Source organism: Pleurodeles waltl, chromosome 5 (genome assembly GCF_031143425.1).
Source record: "Pleurodeles waltl isolate 20211129_DDA chromosome 5, aPleWal1.hap1.20221129, whole genome shotgun sequence".
Lineage (NCBI taxonomy): Eukaryota > Metazoa > Chordata > Amphibia > Caudata > Salamandridae > Pleurodeles > Pleurodeles waltl.
In genome coordinates this window covers 1218542854-1218563069 of record NC_090444.1, presented here as the reverse complement: position 1 = coordinate 1218563069, position 20216 = coordinate 1218542854, and positions in this window count along the sequence as shown.

Here is a 20216-nt window from a genome sequence, read left to right as displayed (position 1 = left end):
AACCAATATCCCATGCATGGGCACATATTGCATGATGACCACTGATGTGATGCCTCTGTATACAAGTATATCACTTCACAATGGCATTGCTGCCTGCAGATACTTTTTGGGTATGATGCCATTGCAATACTGCAAACATGCAAATATAGTATTAATAATGTTTTTTTTTTATTTATTTGAATCCCATAACATCTTTTTTTTTTCAGGACATCCAGTTTAAGCAAGAAAGAGGAACAGCGATAGACACCTGATTCACCCCCTGGTATGCAAATTTGTTCATGTGCTGATGAGAGGCGCAGGTGGCTTAAACTGAACCTGGACTGATAAGGATGTATAGTGGGTGTAATAAATAGATAGCTTGTTCCTTATTTGGAATGGTAAATTAGCCACCACCAGAGATTTATTGTCCAACTTGAATGGCAATGACTTAAATTTATGGTTTACAACAGTGGTTGATAAACAACATGTCACATTCCCAGATGCTAAGGCTACAGTTCTGAGGGGCATGTAGGTGACGTACAGATTCAAACCTGACATCTGGTAATATATTGCTCCATGTTCATAGTTGTCATCCACGAAAATTGAAATGTGTGAATTTGAAGCAGTTGCAGTGATGACTCTTGAAAGAGAGAAACTCTCACACACTTCAGTGATAGAGGCTGTCCCAAACACCTAATACAGGAAGCTACTATAAAGATTAGAGAGGAACTGTTGGTTCCTAGAGAGTGGCCAGATGCACAGAATATGGTCTGAATTATCTAAATGATCCTTTTATACATTACACAATCAAGACACATGAGAAATATTTCCAGCAAGCATTGGGTACTCCCGAGAGTCGGTAATACGTTTTGGAGGTCCTTGGGCAAACATATTTGACATTTAGGAAGGCAAGATCTTTAGGAGATGCATTGGTATCTTCCAGCACCACACAATGGAGGCTACATGCCTAAAGTCTGTGCCTTTTGGAGATGTTCCATTTGTAAAGCTTGCAGTACTAGCTCAAACAGGATGAGTTATAAAATTACAGATACTAAAGAAACTAGAAAAATCACTAAATTTATGACATGCAGAACACCATACACAGTATACGTGTTAGAAAGTCTTTGTAATAAGTGATACATGGGCAGTATGGTTTTTCCTGTGAGAAAACATTTAGTAGAACATTGTAGGGCAGTAAGAATTAATTATCAAACTTATCGTATTGCACAACATTATAATTGGGTACACAACAGTAAATGGAAACAGCTGGATTATTTTAGTAATGACACAGTACATAAGAAAATACGTAGCTCTGATAGGGAACAGGTCTTATGGCAGTTTAATTAAAGATATATCATCAATTTGGGGACATATGGAAATCAAAGTTTCGAAGCCGATGAAGAACTGAAAATACATTTAAAGTGAAAACTGTCAAAATATTTCAATGGTAACTCAGTTATATTTGTAATTATTAATTTTTGCTTGTAGAACTAAATATGTTTTAAAAAATATGTTTCAGAATGAGATACAAATGTAAGGGTTGTGTAACTGTTGCCTTTTTGTCTATTTTCACAGATAGCTTGGGCGATTATCATCAAAAAGATTATTCATTCCATTTTGAGTATTAAATTATGGGCTAAATTGCCTTCTTCAGTAGAATTTCATTATTTCCTTAAACTGTGAGATATATGTTGAATTTCCCACTTGAACTATACTTATTTGGTGTAATTACAATATTTCTTGCTACAATGATTATTAGTATAAGAGCAAGATCTCTGAATAATTATTGTGAAAGTTGTAGGTTAAATGTAGGTAATTGTAAGCAGTATTTACACTAGAATGACCACAATGTGAAATGGTAAAAAGATTATGCTACCTGTCTACCAAGAAAGAGGCAGTGGGTTTGAAATTGATCTGGTTCCAAGCTGTCCCCCTATGCACAGGAGATGCTAATGTGCAATACGTTTCATTTGATTGTATAATTTTGCATATTACTTTAAGTAAAAACAGTCTTTTTTATGTCATTGATGGATTTAGGTAACTGACCTCTATGAAGATTCATTGCCTGTTTGAGAAAGGTGTGCACACTGAAATGCATTACTGCCATTGTTATTATTAAAGGATTTGTTTGGAATGCCAACTTTTGCTGTGAGGAGGAACCATTTTAAGTAGGGTTGACCTTCTGACGTCAAAGGGTAAGAAAACCAAAATACAAAAAGCGACAAGACTATTGGATTTATCAGGGGGTCAGCTCATCAACTTATGAAAATCAAACTTGCTGGCTTTGTCAAAAAGTCACAAAAAACAATAATTAAATGTATAACTTAGAAATTTGCACATTGCAATGTTTAATAATGGTGGTTGCAAAACAGTTTAAATAAAACATTTTAGTAAAAAATAACTTAATCGTGCCTTTGAGTCCTCTTTAATATTTTTCAGGTTACAAAGTACAGCTATAGAACCAGCTAACCAACTATAAGATGCCCCCTCACTTCAGATGAAGAGCATGCACAGTGCTTTAAAAAATATGGTAAGCTCTCCTGGGGGGGGGGTCATAGTTTAAAGGATCCACAAGGCTTACTGTGTTTTCTTTAATGTTGCTGAGGAGCTACTGTGCTCCCTGCAGCTCTCCACATTACAAATTGGTTGAGTGTGCCCTTGCCTATACCAGGGGGCCAATATAGGGTGCTCTTTTCATGGAGCAGTAATAATAAATAAGCAGACCCGGCTGCTCATTTATTATTTATTTGCTTTATTTATGTGTTATGGGTGCCCTGGTGCCCACCCTGAGCACCCACAACAAGCCAAATGTTGGGTGCCATGGGAGATTCTCACAGCCCACACAGCCCCTTCTAGCCCTCTAGCCAGCCCCCACCCTGCTTGCGGCGGAAGGGGCCTCCATTCCCTTGCATGGACATAAGCAACTTTTTTCTGCCTGGATGGAAAAAAGTTGTGTTCCTTTCAGAGGCAGTGCAGGCAGGGAATTAAGTTTGTATTTCCTGCTCACACCCTCCTGGGTAGGGAACAGCAGTGTTCTGGCCTGCTATCTTGTGGCCCCAGTGAATGGAGTTTGCGGAGGTAAACCCAAAGCACCCTCCCCATAATCTAAAACCCAGACCCAGGGAATGATGGTGCTGGGCCTCTATGAGGCTCAGGGAGGAGACAGATGCTCTCCTCCCCTAAATTTAAAACTGAGATTCATGGGTTGGGGTATCAAGGGCCTCTCTAAGGCTTAGGGGTAGGGATTGCACGTCCCCTGCATCAAATTTAAAACCTGGCCCTGGAGATGGTGTACCAGGGCCTCTATGAGGCTCAGGGAGGTGGTTGCATGCTCCCTCTCCTTAACAAGAAAAAACATTCATGACTGCCACAGACCTGACCCAGCTAAAGATTTCTTTTAAACAAAAAAAGTGGGAGCTCACCCTCTTTAAAAAAATAATAATATTGTAGATCCACCTCAAATTTGCAGTAAAATAGCTTTTTAAAATTATGTTTAGAAATCCTAAGTTCTTATGGTTTGTCCAAACAGCTATTGGATAAGCTGTTCCATCCAGATGATGGTGATATTGGGAAATGACATCTTTGATTGCCAGATGGTCCTTATCATACAAATATGCAACTGAATAAACTGCTTCAATTATGAACTCTTTCTCTGTCACAAAAATAGCTCCTAAGGCAAAGAATGAAGAACCTGTCTCTACATTGAAAGTCAAAAGCAAATTTTTGTGAAAGGTGAGCCTTTCTTTGTTAAATGTACATTGGGTATCACAATTGTAGAAACATTTTGACAAAAGTGTCTTAAAATTAGCAAAACCTAAAACTCTTTGTATTCCTTTACAGTATGTGGAATTGGTCGTTCAGCCACCATTGACATCTCCATGCTGATACCCTTTTCTGAGATTAATTCTAAGAAAGCTACGGATTTAGCTCCAAAAACATATTTACTTATTTTTGCATGTAGATAATATTCACATAGTCTGCTCAGTTATCCTATCACATGTCGTCTGTGTTCCTTCAAGGTCTTTCAAAAATGACAATATTTTCTAAGTAGTTGAAAATGTAGGTATCTAATATGTCATGAAGATGTCATTGATCAGGTGTTGGAATAAAGAGGAAGTATTATATAAACCAAAAGGCATAACTAGATTCTCAAAAGCTCTGCACATTCTATTTAAAGTAGTTTTCCACTCATGTTCAGCTGTAATTTAGACAAGATGATATGTTTCTCAAGAGGTCTAATTTAGTAGAGGTCTTTGCTGAATGACTTGATCTAACACAACAGAAATTCAAGGTAAGGGATACCTATTTGTCACTGTAGCAGTGTTGAATCTCTTAGTCAACACAAGGTCAAAGATCAGCATCCAACTAAGGGATAAAAAAGATTAGTGCCCCAGTAAGGGATGTTTAATGATGAATAAAACCTTTCTCCAAGTTTTCAGCAGTATATTCTTTCAGATATTCATCCTCCTTCTTAGTCAAAGGGTAGCTATGACAATGTGGTATCTTGGCATTTAGTATCAAGATTATGGCACAATCATAATCTCAGTGCAGGGGCAGGGTATCAGCACCCTTTTCACTGAACACATCCGTACATTTAATTTAAGCTCCAAGAATGTTAAAAGTAGTGTTGTACATTACAGCAGAGATTGATGTTGCAGAATTGAGCCCAGGCACATGTGTGGTGAGTCAGAGAAGCATAATTTGTTTCTTCTGTATGTGGGTAAACTTGATTTGACCAGTTTGACAAAAACACATTTTCAAAGCAGCATCGGGATTGGCTGGGAGCACCCAGCCAGGGCCCTCCCAGGCAGACAAGGAGCCTGTACCTGCTCTCTCCAGCCCGGCAACTGTGTTGCTGGGCTAGAGAGAGCCTACTGCGCATGTGTGTTTGGCCGGCCCGAGATGCTCTGCACTCCCCCTCCGTGGTCGTCACAGTCGTGGCTCCACCCCTTTTTACTACAAAACAATAATAAAGCTAATTTATTATAGTTTTGTAGTAAACGTTTGTTTTTCAGCTGCTGCTGGTGGGGGCGACGCTCTTCCACTATAATGGAGGAGCGGCACCTGCAGCTGACAACAATCTACCTCACTCCCCCGAGTGTGTTTGTGTCTGTACTAACCAGACTGCACCAGACAGGGTCAAACACATGAGCTATAGGAGACTGGAGGAGAGAGAGTGCGAGATATACAAGTGCCACGCCCAGATCTTCTTTCGTACAGCTTTCTCTGGTGTTACATCTCTGGTCAGAGTACAGATACTCACAAGAGCTCTTAGGAGGTAATGTTACTCACTAGTCATAAAAAGTACATGTAGTATTTCAGTTATAGTCAGGAATACATGATATTGCAAACAATTATATAATAAACATGAATAATCACTGGCTTCAAAAAAAGGTGGGTCACCGAGGACTTAAGTAAAGATGTAGGGAAACTGGCAAGCCCAAAACTAAGACAAGGATGCAGGATACAACTGAGAAGGGAAAGGAGTGAGAGAAACACAGCCAAAGTCAAAGAAGAGTCGGAAGACCAAGTTCCACGTAAGAGGGGAAAAGGCTCAGAAAGTCATGAAGCTAAATCAATTCTAAAACACCAGAGGCAAAATAATATCGGAAGAGCTAGGTCGGGATAAGCAGACAAAGGCCCTCATTACAACTTTGGTGGTAACTGCTGCCTACTGCCACGGTGACGGTCGCCAACATTTCATCGCCGTGGCTACCAGCCGCCCACCCACATTATGACCGTCGATAGAATTCCGCCAGAAGGCTAGCGGAATACCGTTGACGGGCATGGCGGTGGATGGCAGTAAGGTGAACAATGATACGGCCTGGTGGTGTGTTGCTGGCAGACGCTACTGCTGACAGCAGCGCTGTGTCCTGTCTCCTTCCAGAGGACCCCCTGGAAGCAGGTAAGTCAGGTTCTCCAACAGGAGAGGGGGGTGGAGGGTGTTGTGTGCATGTGTGATGGTGTTGTGTAGGTAGGGGGGTTGTGTGTCTGTTTTTGTATGTGTGCATGCATGTGTGTTGCATTGAATGCATGTGTGAATGACTGAATGTGAGTGTACATGTATGTTGTGTGTGTGAATGCGTGTGTGCAAAAATGTATGTTGGTGTGTGTTGCGGTGTGTGGGTATGCATGTGTGCTTGCGTGGGTGGATGTGGGTATGCGTGTGTGTATGAGTGTGCATGTGTGCGCATGTGGGTGTGTGAATGTAAGGGGGGCAGGAGAGGGAAGGGGAGGGTGGGGGAGGACTCTGGGGAGGGGGCAGGGGGGACCCCTATCAGTGTTGGGGAAGGAATTCCCTGTCACTGATAGTGCCTACCGCGATGCTTTTTTGTGGCGGTACGCTTGTCACGGAAACCATGGTGGTAGTTGGGACCATAATCCTAAGGGTGGGATTGTGACGGCTGCCTGGCTGGAGACCAAAGTCTCCAGCCCAGCGGCCGTTACCATCCTGGCGGACGGCGTGGTACATTGGCGGTTTGGCTTGAGCCAAACCGCCAATGCCATAATTTGGGAAAATGTACCGCCAGCCTGTTGGCAGTACCTTTTCCCAAATCATCTCTGACCGCCAGGGTTGTAATGAAGGCCAAAGTGTCAAAGATTCGGAGGGGAGGAAAGCCAAAGTCAAATAGAATTTAAACAGCAAGGTCAGTGTAAACAGTCAATGAGGCCAAGGGAAAGGAGGATCCCTGAAAGCAGAAAACAATAAAGATGAGGAACAGGAAGATTGATGAATTAATGAAGAGCCAATAGAATGTGAAGTTACCTGTCAGTTTCCTAGTGCTTGCCTGAAGGTTAGATACTGAAGAGGCCGGTCATAAGCAAGAATTCTCTCCCTTTACCTTGGCTGTCTAGCTTTTCGTGATGCCCCAGCCGCCATAGACTGGTATGCCACTGCCTTGTTGGGAAACATCTCAGGACTGTTCTCATAATATTCCCAGAGCCGCAGAAACCCTAATGATTCCTGACAGATCTGCTAGATTAACACATTTGTGGTGAACAGTAAGAACAGTTACAGAGGAAAACTAATAGGAGGCCTTTAATGGAATCTGATAGTGAGCCATTTGATCACATAGAACACTCGTTCAATTTAAATACTTGCATACTTGGATCGCATTTATTACACCTGAACACCTGTGGCGCATATGAAGCAGGATTCATCACCCTTTCTATATGGTGTTAATTTGATGGGGAGCATTTCTACATGTGCTGCCGATCTGACTCGAGGAATATCGAAAAGAATAGCGAGACAATTGCTAGAAAATATTCAAGGATATTGGAGCATCATTTTGCTCTTAGCCTTCAAATAGTACTGCCGAACATAATCAGAGACCTGTAAGAACCCAGATACGAAATATTCTTCACTGGTGTTGGTTTAGAAACAGCAAAAACAGATATGGCAATAAATTGGAATATACATCGTTTAAGATGAACATTTCAATTTCTTTATAAAAAGCTTATAAAACTCTTTTATAAACAAAATAGAAATGATGTGTCTATCCAGGGCTCCTATTGACTAGTGCAATTTTAGCAACTGAATGATGCTACCAAAATGTTTTATTTGTTTGACCTTCTGGACAATGTTGTCTTCAGAACTCCGTTGAAAGTCCAAGCTGTTTTTGTATCATCATATAAAAAGCAAAATGTTCAAGTTTAAAAAAAAAATCATGCTGGGAGAGTTTCCCTCCTCAGTGAATGTTCTTAGAAGACTTAGGGGCAGATTTATGGAAAGTGGCCCTGCAACGAGTGCAGCGCCACTTTCCCTGTGCCCCTTAGCACCCCTGTATCACCTCCATGCATGCGCCGTATTTAAAATACGGCACACGATGGCGCAGGGTGGGGGGCAATAGAGTCATTTTTAATGACTCTATTGATGTTCTCTGCTAGAGTAGCGCATAACAGTTGGCGCTACTCCTGCAGAGTACATAGGTGCCTATTCTAAAGAATGGAAGCCCCCTTTTAACGCCTGCTCTTGAGTGCACTGTGCCACCCTGTAAATACGGTGTGGGGATTTTGGCCTCGTTGGGACACATCAACGTCAAAATGAATTGCGTTAATGTGGTGCAAGGTGGCGCTAGGGGCCTATGAATATGCCCCTTACTTTACAGAATGCACTGGGGTGCTCACTGTCTATGTGCAGATTGTCAGAAAAACAGTAGGTTATTGTGGCCCTTATTACAACCCTGGTGGTCGGTGTTAAAGCGGCGGTAATACCACCAACAGGCCGGCGGGAAAAAAAATGGAATTACGACGTGGCGGAAACCGCCAACCTAGACAGCCACTTTAACACTCCGACCGCCACGGCGGTACAAACAAACAGCACGGCAGTCACCACCAACAGACAGGCGGAAGACAATGTACCGCCCACACTATTATGAGAGGCAAATTCGCCACCTTTTCCGGGGCGGAACCAACACAAACAAAAACACGGCAGAAATAGGACTTGGAAGGGAAAACACTCACCTCTCCATACCCCACGAAGAACCAGGATGCCATGGAGCCAGAACTCCAGATACTCCCTTCCTGCAATGGTATTCCTGCTCCTCTATTAGGAGCACCAAAGACGGCGGCGACGACCACGGTGAGTACTGCACCTACAACACAGGAGAGGGAAAAGAGAGTGACACACACAAGCAACACGCAAAACCCCGATCCCCACCCTCACCCACAACAACATACACACAAATACATGCAGCAACAATACATTTACACCCCTCCACCCCCCCAGAAGAACGCAAGGACAAAAGGAAATGAGTTGAACGATTGTAATCATGAAAAAAACAGTAGTCAAAATTCGAAATACAGTATATGCAAATATGTACACCAACTACACAAGTCCGGATAGTGCACCAATTATTGTCCGTGGCCACTGGGCCCAAAATTGATGGGCGAGGCCCACACTAGATACTAGACTTCAAACGGAGAGAGCACTGCAGGGGCATCAGATTAAAATGAAACAGGCACCTCAGGGGGAAGGGAAGGGGGGACACCTCAGCCGGATGAGTGCACAACACCACTGCTCCACGAGGGGGCTCCATGCCCACTGCTGTATCCTGGGGAGTGCAAAGCCACAGTCTCTCAAGTCTCTCCAGTGGGTGGTTTGCCCACTGCATTATCCTGGGGAGTGTAAAGCCACAGTCTCTCAAGTCTCTCCAGTGGGTGGTTTGCCCACTGCATTATCCTGGGGAGTGCAAAGCCACAGTCTATCAAGTCTCTCCAGTGGGTGGTTTGCCCAATGCTGCATCCTGGGGAGTGCAAAGCCACAGTCTCTCAAGTCTCTCCAGTGGGTGGTTTGCCCACTGCTGCATCCTGGGGTGTACAAAGCCACAGTCTCTCAGGTCTCTCCAGTGGGTGGGTTGCCCACTGCATTATCCTGGGGAGTGCAAAGCCACAGTCCCTCAAGTCTATCCAGTGGGTGGGTTGCCCACTGCATTATCCTGGGGAGTGCAAAGCCACAGTTTCTCAAGTCTCTCCAAGGGTGGGTTGCCCACTGCTGCATCCTGGGGAGTACAAAGCCACAGTCTCTCAGGTGGGTGCCTTTCTCAACTGGTTCTGGAGGGGGCATTGTGCCCAGAGTGCTTCATCCTGCCAAGGACCTAGATAGTGGGTGTGATACTCCACCGGTTCTGGAGGGGGCATTGTGCCCAGAGTACTTCATCCTGCCAAGGACTGAGGTAGTGGATGTGATACTCCACTGGTTCTGGAGGGGGCTTTGTGCCCAGAGTGCTTCATCCTGACAAGGACTGAGGTAGTGGATGTGATACTCCACTGGTTCTGGATGGGGCATTGTGCCCAGAGTGCTTCATCCTGCCAAGGACTGAGTTAGTGGATTTGATACTCCGCTGGTTCTGGAGGGGGCTTTGTGCCCAGAGTGCTTCATCCTGCCAAGGACTGAGGTAGTGGATGCCTTTCTCCACTGGTTCTGGAGGGGGCTTTGTGCACAGAGTGCTTCATCCTGCCAAGGACCGAAGTAGTGGATGCCTTTCTCCACTGAAGGTGGTGCATCATGAAAGCTGCCCAGGCTCCTGGAATTGACCACCAGTCTCGGACGACTGACCACTGGGGATGGCAGACCTGTCTGCGCTGGTGCCACTGGCTCAGGATGTCGCGGGGCCGCTGGTGGTGGTTGCAATGGTCTCTGTGGCAGCGGTGCTTGCGGCGGGCTCTGTGGCATCGGTGCTGGTGGCGGATTCTGTGGTAGCGGTGCTGGCTGCGAGCTCTGTGGCATCGGTGCTGGCAGGGGGCTCTGTGGCATCGGTGCTGGCAGCGGACTCTGTGACGACGGTGCTGGTGGCGGCCTCTGTGGCGGCGGTGCTGGCGGCGGGCTCTGTGGCGGAGGTGCTGGTGGCGGGCTCAGTTACTGCGGTGCTGGCAGCGGGCTCTGTGGTGGCGGTGCTGGTGGCAAGCTCAGTGACTGCAGTGCTGGTGGCGGGCTCAGTGACTGCGGTCCCATTGTCGGTGCCACCACATGCCCTCTCCTGACTTGTCCTTTATTTTCTGGCCCTTCCCCACCTTGGATGGTGACGCAGCTGTCTTGCCACTATCCCCTTTCGTTTTCCCTGAGCCCTTGGTGGAAGGTGTTTTCGGCTTCTCCCTCCGGGATGTGGGCAATTTTATTACTTTAGCTGGTGGCAGAATGTCCTTGCCCTTGCTCTGTGGCACACTGGCAGCCCTGATGCTTGGCGCACTCCAATAGCCCGCAGTTGCTGGTACCACTGTGCCTGGTGATGTGGTGGCTGAGGTGCTGGGTTGGGACCTGGAAAGCCTGGCCCTAGGGGACAGACGGGGGGGAGGTGTAGGGAAGAGGTCAATATCAGCCTGGAAAAGTTTCTTAGGCACACTGGGACAGGTAGATGGAGTGGGTTTGGGAGTGGAGGAAGAGGTAGTGGTTGTAGGAGGTGTACGTTTGCTGAATTTGGGAGAAGGTGCATGGGCTGGAGGCTGTTGTGAGGTGGATGGCTGTTGGGTGGGTGTGTGCCTGCGTTTGTGTACTTTGGGAGGAGGGCTCACGGACACACTGGTAGAGGACACAGGGGATGTGTGAATGGTAGTGGGGGTGGTGAGTGCACGTGAGCGGTGTGTGGTAATGGGCGTGCTGGTGTTGGAGGTAGTGGCTGAAGATGTAGTGCATGGAGGTGTGAGTGGAGATGAGACAGGGAGGGAGGAGGAGGACGTAGAGGAGGGGGACACAGTGGAGGCAGTGGATGTTGGTATGTGTGCATGGGTATGATGCTTGTGTGAGTCCCTGTGGGATGTGTGGTGCTTATGTTTGCCAGAGCCACCCTTGTGGGTTGAGGTGTGTGCATGCTGGTCTGATGGTGTGCTTGGGATAGGCTGAGGTAGAGGGGATTGGGTCTGGGTGGAGGAAGTTGGAGGGGGGAGGCTTGACACAGGGACAATGGCTGCCATCAGTACTGAGGCCAGAGCCTGAAATGCTCTCTGTTGGGCTGCCTGGCCAGAATGAATGCCCTCCAGGTATGCATTTGTTTGTTGCAAATGCCTCTCAACACCCTGGATGGCATTCACAATGGTAGACTGCCCAACAGTGAGGTATCTCAGGAGTTCAATAGCGTCCTCACTGAGGGCAGCAGGGCTGACTGGGGCAGGGCCTGAGGTGCCTGGGGCAAAGGAGATGCCCACCCGCCTGGGTGATCGGCCACGGGACACATGCTGAGAGGCGCTGGGGGGGTGGTGCTGGTAGGGGGGTGGCTGCTGTACCTGTTGATGTGGGAGGCACAGAGGGGCCACCACTGCAAGGGAGCTCCCATCAGAGGAGGAGTCACTGTCGCTGCTGTCACCTTCTGTCCCCGCCGTGGAGCTCCCCTCGCCCTCTGTCCCACTGGTGGCTTCAGACTCCGTTGTCTCGCCCTCCAGGGCCACTGCTCCTCCGCCTGATGATGCTATTACACACAAGAACAGGGAGACCACAGAAAGAGGGGGGGAGACAGAAGAAAAACATGTTCAGTGCATGCAATACCACTACCGTTGGTGGACACTACAGACACAGCAGCCCTCCCCCCTATGCCAGGCACTTATAGTTCCTAGATTAATCACATGCCCATGGGGTACAAGGCTTATGTCCGATTGCTGCACACATGGAAGTCACAGGTGTAGATGGCTCTTACCACTGGTAGGGTTGGGGTGCCACATAGCCTGCCTCACTAAGGGTCCTTGCCTACAAAGCTTGCTCTGGCCTAGGGTAACCCACTGCCCACCACACCCACCCAGACATCTCGTAATGGTCACAGAGTCAGATGGATGTGATGGTAACGACACCCTTGTGGCTGCTGTGATGCCCTCAAGCGCCCATCCAACTCCGGATAGGCCATCGTCAGGACCCGGAACATCAGGGGGTTCATGGTGCGACGGGCACCCCTCCCATGTTGGGAGGTCATCCCCAGCTGGGCATCCGCCATCTTCTGGCTCCAGCGGCAAATGTCCTTCTACCATTTCCGGCAGTGGGTGCTCCGTATGTGGTGGACCCCCAGGGTCCGGACGTCCTTGGCGATGGCACGCCAAATATCCTTCTTCTGGTGGGCGCCGACCTAGAGGAATAGTACGGGGGAAAAGGAAAAACTTTAACCGTCCGGACCGTCACAGTCATTGGCCCACGTTCCCACAATTGCCCTGATGCACATACACTCACCGTCTGCTCATGCAGGGCTCAGTTCCCCCCCCCCATGTATCTTCCATCCACAACAAACAAACTTTCATTGCCCATGCACCATGCTCACAGTGTACTCACCTGTTTGTCTGGAGGAACGTAGAGTAGCGTGTACTGGGGGAGGACCCCATCCACTAACTTCTCCAACTCCTCCAAAGTGAAGGCAGGGGCCCTTTCCCCAGACACATGAGCCATCGTCGCTTCCAGACAGAGGTCACAGCAGCACTTGCAGTGTAGGTCCTCTCCTGTCGAAGGTCAGGTATCAAGTGAGTGAACAGACAGAAAATGGTGGTTACGTCCGGCGTACATCGTCATTGGCTCCTCAGACCCATAGGGTCCAATGTTGACCAATGCAGGATTGCGCTGCAGTCTTCGACCGCCTACCGTGATGGTGTACAATGCCAGCGCAGTTACCTCATATCCCCTTGTCCTACCTTACAGGTCAGGCAGCCGCCATTTCAGGGGGCCACTTGGCATTTATAATATCTGCGTCACACCTATCTAGGCCTTGCATACACACAGTAACAGGCACATTGCGGATTGACAAATGTGTGCTAATGACGTTTTGTAATACCTCAGTGTTGGCTGACTCTCTGCTCGCTGTTCTCATCCATAGGGCATGTCCGCTGGGGCTGGTGATGAGATGGCGGCATCCTCCGTTGTACAGACCGCTGGTGGACCTGTTCACAACGGAAGAGAGACACGTAATAGTCACCTACAGACTTGATTGTGCAACAATCCATGAACTGTGTGCCCAGTTGGAGCCAGACCTGATGTCAGCTATCCGCCATCCCACAGGGATCCCCCCTCTAGTGTAGGTCCTGTTATTACTCCATTTCCTGGCAAGTGGGTCTTTTCAAACTACAGTGCCCATTGCATCAGGGATGTCCCAGCCTATGTTCTCAAACGTGTTGTCCAGAGTGTTGTCTGCCCTGCTGAAACACATGTGCAGCTACGTCGTGTTCCCTCAGGAGGAGGATTTGCCTACAGTGAAAGGTGACTTCTATGCCCTGGGACATATCCCCAACATCATAGTTGCCACTGATGGCACACATGTGGCCTTGGTACCCCCCGCAGGAGTGAACAGGTGAACAGAAACCGGAAGAGTTACCATTCTATGAATGTGCAGATGGTGTGTTTGGCCGACCAGTACATCTCCCATGTGAATGGCAAGTTTCCTGGATCAGTGCATGACGCTACATTCTGAGGAATAGCAGCATCCCTTATGTGATGGGGCAACTCCAGAGGCACCGTGTGTGTCTAATAGGTGAGGTCAAGGACCCTATACCCTGTGAATAGTTGTCTGGGGTTGTCCCTAAGGGTTAGTGTGTGTCTAACAGTTGTCCCTCGACATTTGCAGGTGACACTGGCTACCCCAACCTGTCATGGCTACTGACCCCAGTGAGAAATCCCAGAACAAGGGCAGAGGAATGCTACAATGAGGCACGCGGGCGAACTAGGAGAGTCATTGAAAGGACCTTCGGCCTCCTGAAGGCCAGGTCCCGGTGCCTCCATATGACAGGTGGTTCTCTCTACTTCTCACAAAAGAAGGTATGCCAGATCATCATGGCCTGCTGTATGCTGCACAACCTGGCCTTGTGACGACAGGTGCCTTTTTCTGCAGGAGGATGGTCCAGAAGGAGGTCTTGTGGCAGCTGTGGAGCATGTGGACAGTGAAGAAGAGGAGGCAGAAGAAGAGGATATCGACAACAGAAACAACGTTATCCAGCAATACTTCCAGTGAGACACAGGTAAGAAGATGTTACTGCCTCACACATCTCATACTATTGTTTGAGCTAGCATAAGTCTGTCACTTTCACCCACTGTATGGACCCTGACTTGTCACTTTGCCTTTCCATTTCACAGATGTGGGTCCCATTGTGTGACCTCTGCTATATTACCTCAAGGACTAGAGCTGTGCTACATCAGTATGTTGACAATGCAATTGACATTGCTATATTCCATAGTTATTGCAAATACACATTTGTGAAAGCACAGACTGACTCCAGATTGTTTTGTGATTCAAGGGTGTTTATATCAGTGCTAATTAGTGGAGGGGGTTGTAAAATGGGCAGTGGTGATGGTGGAGGAATGTCCATGGCAGAGTCCAGTCTATTTGTTTCACAGGTGCATAGTCCAAAGGAGCATAGGAAGTGGAGCTAGGGCAGTTGATGGATGGACAGGATGACAAAGTGGGACAAAGTGAGACAGAAGGATGACATTCAGGGGGGTCTCATTTTCTGGCGGGGGTCTTGGCATTGTTCTCTGTCTTTGTCCTGGATCTCAGGGACTGTTTGCGGGGTGGTTCTCCATCAGCAGGGAGTGGGGTGCTGGTGTTGTGGTCCTGTGGTGGTGTCTTCTGTCCACTTGCACCGGTGGAGGTGGTGGGCTGTTCATCATCCAGTCTAGTGTCAGGGACCCCTTGTTGTGCCACAGTGTCCCTCCTGGTGTTCACAAGGTCTTCAGCACCCCTACAATGGTGACCAGGGTGGTGTTTATCGACTTAAGTTCCTCCCTGATCCCAAGATACTGTTCCTCCTGCAGCCGCTGGGTCTTCTGAAAGTTGACCAGTACCGTTGCCATCCTCTCCTGGGAATGATGGTACGCTCCCATGATGTTGGAGAGGGCCTCGTGGAGAGTGGGTTCCCTGGGCCTGTCCTCCCCCTGTTGCACAGCAGTCCTCCCAGTTCCTCCGTTTTCCTGTGCCTCTGTCCCCAGAACTGTGTGCCCACTGCCACTGCCCCCACGTCCCTGATTGTCTTGGGGTGGTGGGTTTCCCTGGGTTCCCTGTAGTGGTGGACACACTGCTGCTTGACGTGTGCTGGGGACAGAGGGATGGGCCAGCTGGGTGGGTGCTGTGCTGGTGTTTCCTGAGGGGTGAGGCTCTGTGGTGGCATGTGCCAGTGTCAAAGGAACCAACTGTCCCAAGGTCCCAGATGGGCCGGGCTGGTCATCTTGATCCAGTTGGACAGAGCTGCTGTCATCACAGTGGGCCTCTTCTGTGGGGGGAGTGGACATGTCTGGAACCTCCTGTTAGGAAACTGTAACAAAATTGATTTTGGTAATTGGTGTGTAAAGGGCGTCCTTCCAAAAAAACATTCCTTAAGATATGTATTATTGTTTTACAGTCAAATCTGGTCAGAAAACATTAAAATTTTACCACCACTAAAAGGAGGTGGAAATCTATTCAGAAATGGGAAGGGGTTGCCACGGGTCCCCATCCCAACTGAGAATGCAGCAAAAAATGTTTAGGAGCAGGCAATGGTTCTGCTGCCTCCTACAAAATATTTCTAAAAGTTTGTTATTTTTTCTATGCACATATTTGGACTGATTTTATTTAAAAACAATCATAGACATTGTGGCTTGCTGATCCTAGCAGGCCACCATGTAGGTCAGTTTGCAAAATAGAAATTCATTTGGTAAAAAGTTGGTGCCAAGATAATGACTGTTGAATGACATTACTTTTGGATGTATGCATTTTTAGTACACGCAATCCTTAATGTCCATATGGTTCTCTCAGGTTTCTAAATATAGAAATCCTGAAACAATATTCTCCTGTCCATCCAGCAAAGTAATTGGAACAATCATTTTAGTGACTGATGGCTGCATGATATCTGTTACTAGTTTTAAACTGACTCAGAGCCTGATTTAGATCTTGGTGGTCCCACAGCCAAGCTGTGTCAGACACTGACCCGTGAAGACCGTCAAGTCACCGGTATTCTGCCTGCCGTATTTAGATGTTACAGCTCTGAAAGGGGATTGAGTGGCAATGGATTTCTGATTGAGGGAGATAGCAGCGGGACCCAATGTATTTTGTAAAACAGCAGGGGCTATGGAAGAGATGTAAGTGATAAACACCCACTGTCCCTTAGCCATTGATGTACCCCTGCAGTACACACTACACAGCAATCCATCTTCACACAACACCCCATTGCCATTCTGACACAAAACAAACCATACATGCCAAAAACACACATTGGTGTACATCCATGCACAATATAGTCACACCGTTGACACTTAACCCACACATGATAAAACTACAACAAACAACACTGCTACACACTCAGTTGCACAAATAGACTTACACACAACTACACACACCACAACGTCTGCCACAATATGATAACACATCTGACTGTGTCACTAGGTAACACAACTTACACAAAGACATTAGGCTCACATGCATGTGACACTCATACAGACTCAATCAAATCACCCACCTCAGCGCCCTCCCCCTCACCCACCCAATCACATTGCATACCACACACACACATACTGACTCACACACACAACTCACAGCACAACATGATAGGTACAGGTCCCCTGGCAATCTGCATACATAGACACAGTTGACAGATGTGAATGTACCGTCATTTTGTTGCAAGCATTCACTTACCAACACTGACACCACTGACACCACTTATGTCTAGCCATTTTAGCTATAATTTTACAAACGTTATTTTAGCAAACTTGGCCTGCTGCTGTGCACTTTAACCTAGATCTGTTTTATTCCAGCTCCGTTATATTATTTTAATAATAGCCACATTTACGGTCTTCTTTTATTTTCTCTATCTAGCTGTTCTTCACCTAGATCAGCACTAAGGGTGTCATTACAACCCTGGCGGTCAAAGACCGCCAGGGCTGTTCTGGAGGAAGCACCGCCAACAGGCTGGCGGTGCTTCACAGGGAATTACGACTGCGGCGGAAGCGCAGTGGTCGCACCGCCGGGACCGGTGGTTTCCCGCCACAGTGGTCTCAGTGGTTATAATGTGCCAGGTCAGCTCTGCCCAGGGGATTACGAGTCCCCCTACCACCAGCCCTTTCATGGCAGTTTGAACTTCCATGAAAAGGCTGGCGGTAAGGGGAGTCGAGGGGCCCCCTGCCACGGCCCCGTGCAGCTTTTCACTGTCTGCCATGCAGACAGTTAAAAGCACGACGGGTGCAACTGCACCCATCGCACGGCCGCGACACCGCCGGCTCCATTTGGAGCCGGCTCCTGTGTTGCGGCCGAGATCCCCGCTGGCCCAGCGGGGATCTCCTGATGGCCGCGGCGGGAGTGTGGCTGTAATGAGGGCCTATGTTCTTAAACAAGACATTTCTTTCACTCTGTGCTTTTCCCAAGGCTGCAGTAAGATAGGTTGCCGGCAAAAGTGGTACGCTTTGTCTTCAATGTTCACAGAAACATAAACACTCTTGGGTGGAGATCCTTTCTTGGAACATCAGATGTTTTATTATAAAAACACAACTTTGACCCCTGTACGTGAGAGGGAGATTGCAGCCAGATGACCACGACTGTGTGCTGATTGCTGATTGCTTCACTACAGCTACTTGTGTAGACTAATGGCATCTTGCTCAGGTATGAGATATGATGTCTTCCCAGGGGAACCTGAAAGGCAGAATTAGAGATTAACATGCTGTGCTCTAACAACCTTACGTAGGAACTGTTCTTAACGATCTTAGTGACAACATTGGAGCGCTATTTTATGTTTCATTCTCCTTGTCACAGTTTTAATCTTGTTGTGCTTCATTGTGCTAGTTATTGCAATACATGCTTTACTATCTAAGATGCAGTTACTTCAATAAACCTTATTGAACTAAACTCTGCCTCTGATTGTCCTTGCATATGTGAGACTAATGTAACTGAGAGAAATGGATGCGATCGGAGTGACCACGATTTCCCTGAGGAGTCATTTGTGTCATGTGCCTGGTTGCCTAATCAACCCCACACTTCGGTGGAAATGAGGCACTGCTAGTTAGCCAGAAGAAAACCCGGATTAGGCTGACAGATGTCACCTGGTGTACATTCAGACTCAGTCCCCCACCCAAATCCAGTAGTCTCATTAGGATAATGAGAACCTACGCAACACCATAATGACAGTTGTGTATGTGTACGATATGTGTTGTGTACCAGTGTGTCACCATCCATGTCTGAAACACTTGCATCTCCAACATATGCATGTCACAGTGAATTAAACAAATTACTGTGTCATGTATATGCCTGTAGTGGTCCCAACCTCCCATGCAGGGCCCACTAACCTACCCTAGCAATGCGGCATCCCTATCTTTGAGTTTGGCAATGATGGGGGTCGTATTTTCTTAGTGGGTTGGTGGCAACAGTGACGGCAGGGGTTGTCCATTCATGCCCAGTCAGAGACGGGGTGGAATCAGGAAAAATGTGAGTTTTCACCCCTTTTCCCCTCCAATCCACAATTTCATTCCTGGAGGTCTGACTACCACCTTTTACTTGGGAGTACGGCACATCCAAATCTGCACGGCAGGAAGGTGTCTGGATACCTGCCGGCATCCCCTTTTCCTTCTACCACTATCGATGTGGGTGATATATTTTTTGGCTGAAGCAGAGCTTCCAATGTGGGCTTTCATCTATGGGACTGGCAACATCTAAATATGACAAGCAGGCCATCATGGCAGCAGACAGGTTTCCTGCTGAGAAGTCGACGGTGGGATCGTTACTGCAAAAATCCCAATCAGGCTTTTAATTTCTTCACTCAATGAGGCAACTCTAATCATTGTCGAGGAATCCAGCTTTCCTCGGGCTGTATTTTTATCCAATGTGGCATTATAAATGCTTGAAATCTAAGAAAATAAAAATGTATTTTATGATGACAATCTTTAACAAAAAATATGGATTTGGCCGAGTACATACTGAAATTCTGTGCACATCTTCATTCTCTTTCTTCTATTGAAAAATAGCCTTTACAATTAATAGATGCATAGGTTCATGGGCTTCAGAGACCCTATTGCCTCCTTTTTGGGATCATGACTCACACATTAGTCTCAGCTTTATTTCTCTCTGTGTGAGGTTCAGTCAAACAATGGTCTAACTGTAGTACCAGATTTATGAGCTCAGCACTTTTAGTAGGAGAGTTATCTATCTGTGCTAGTACCTATTTTAATTTACTGCATGGGCCCTGATATAATAGAGTGGACCTTTTCATGCCAATCCATCTCAACCACTAAATCGTTATGGATGATGATGTTGCTTCATATAGTGTGCTTGCCAACTAGCCCTGGCGTTTGTTCACAGAAGGCACAAAAAATATAAAGAGGAACATTTATTTCCATGAATGGAACATTCAACTTGGCAACATTTGCAATTTGGTGAGACAAGATAAAAGGCACTTTAAGTTGGTCATCTGGAAAAGTGATAGGTTTACAAGGGAACTGTAATACATACAAATTGAGAAATAAAACAAATGTCTTGGGCTCTCCTGTAAATCTCTTGCAGAGTGCTAGAAGTATTATTATCATTACTGTGCATAAAATTCAGGCTGGGTATTCTTCCGTTTAATTCTGTTGCAGCTTAATGGAAAAACGGTAGTCAAGACAGCAGTATTTGCACGTATTGCCCAGTAGAGGAGGAGACTATGGCATATTTTGTTTTTTTTGGCCACAAATATTTGTAGCCCTATGTTAGACTTTTCATCCTTGACATGGTCTCCTTTAACTTTTTGCCTCTGTTTCCCAGGTTGTTGATGTGTGCTGGACTCTGATTTTGCATTTTTTGTTACTCTGGGAACTTTACCACTGCTAACCAGTGCTAAAGTGCAAGTGC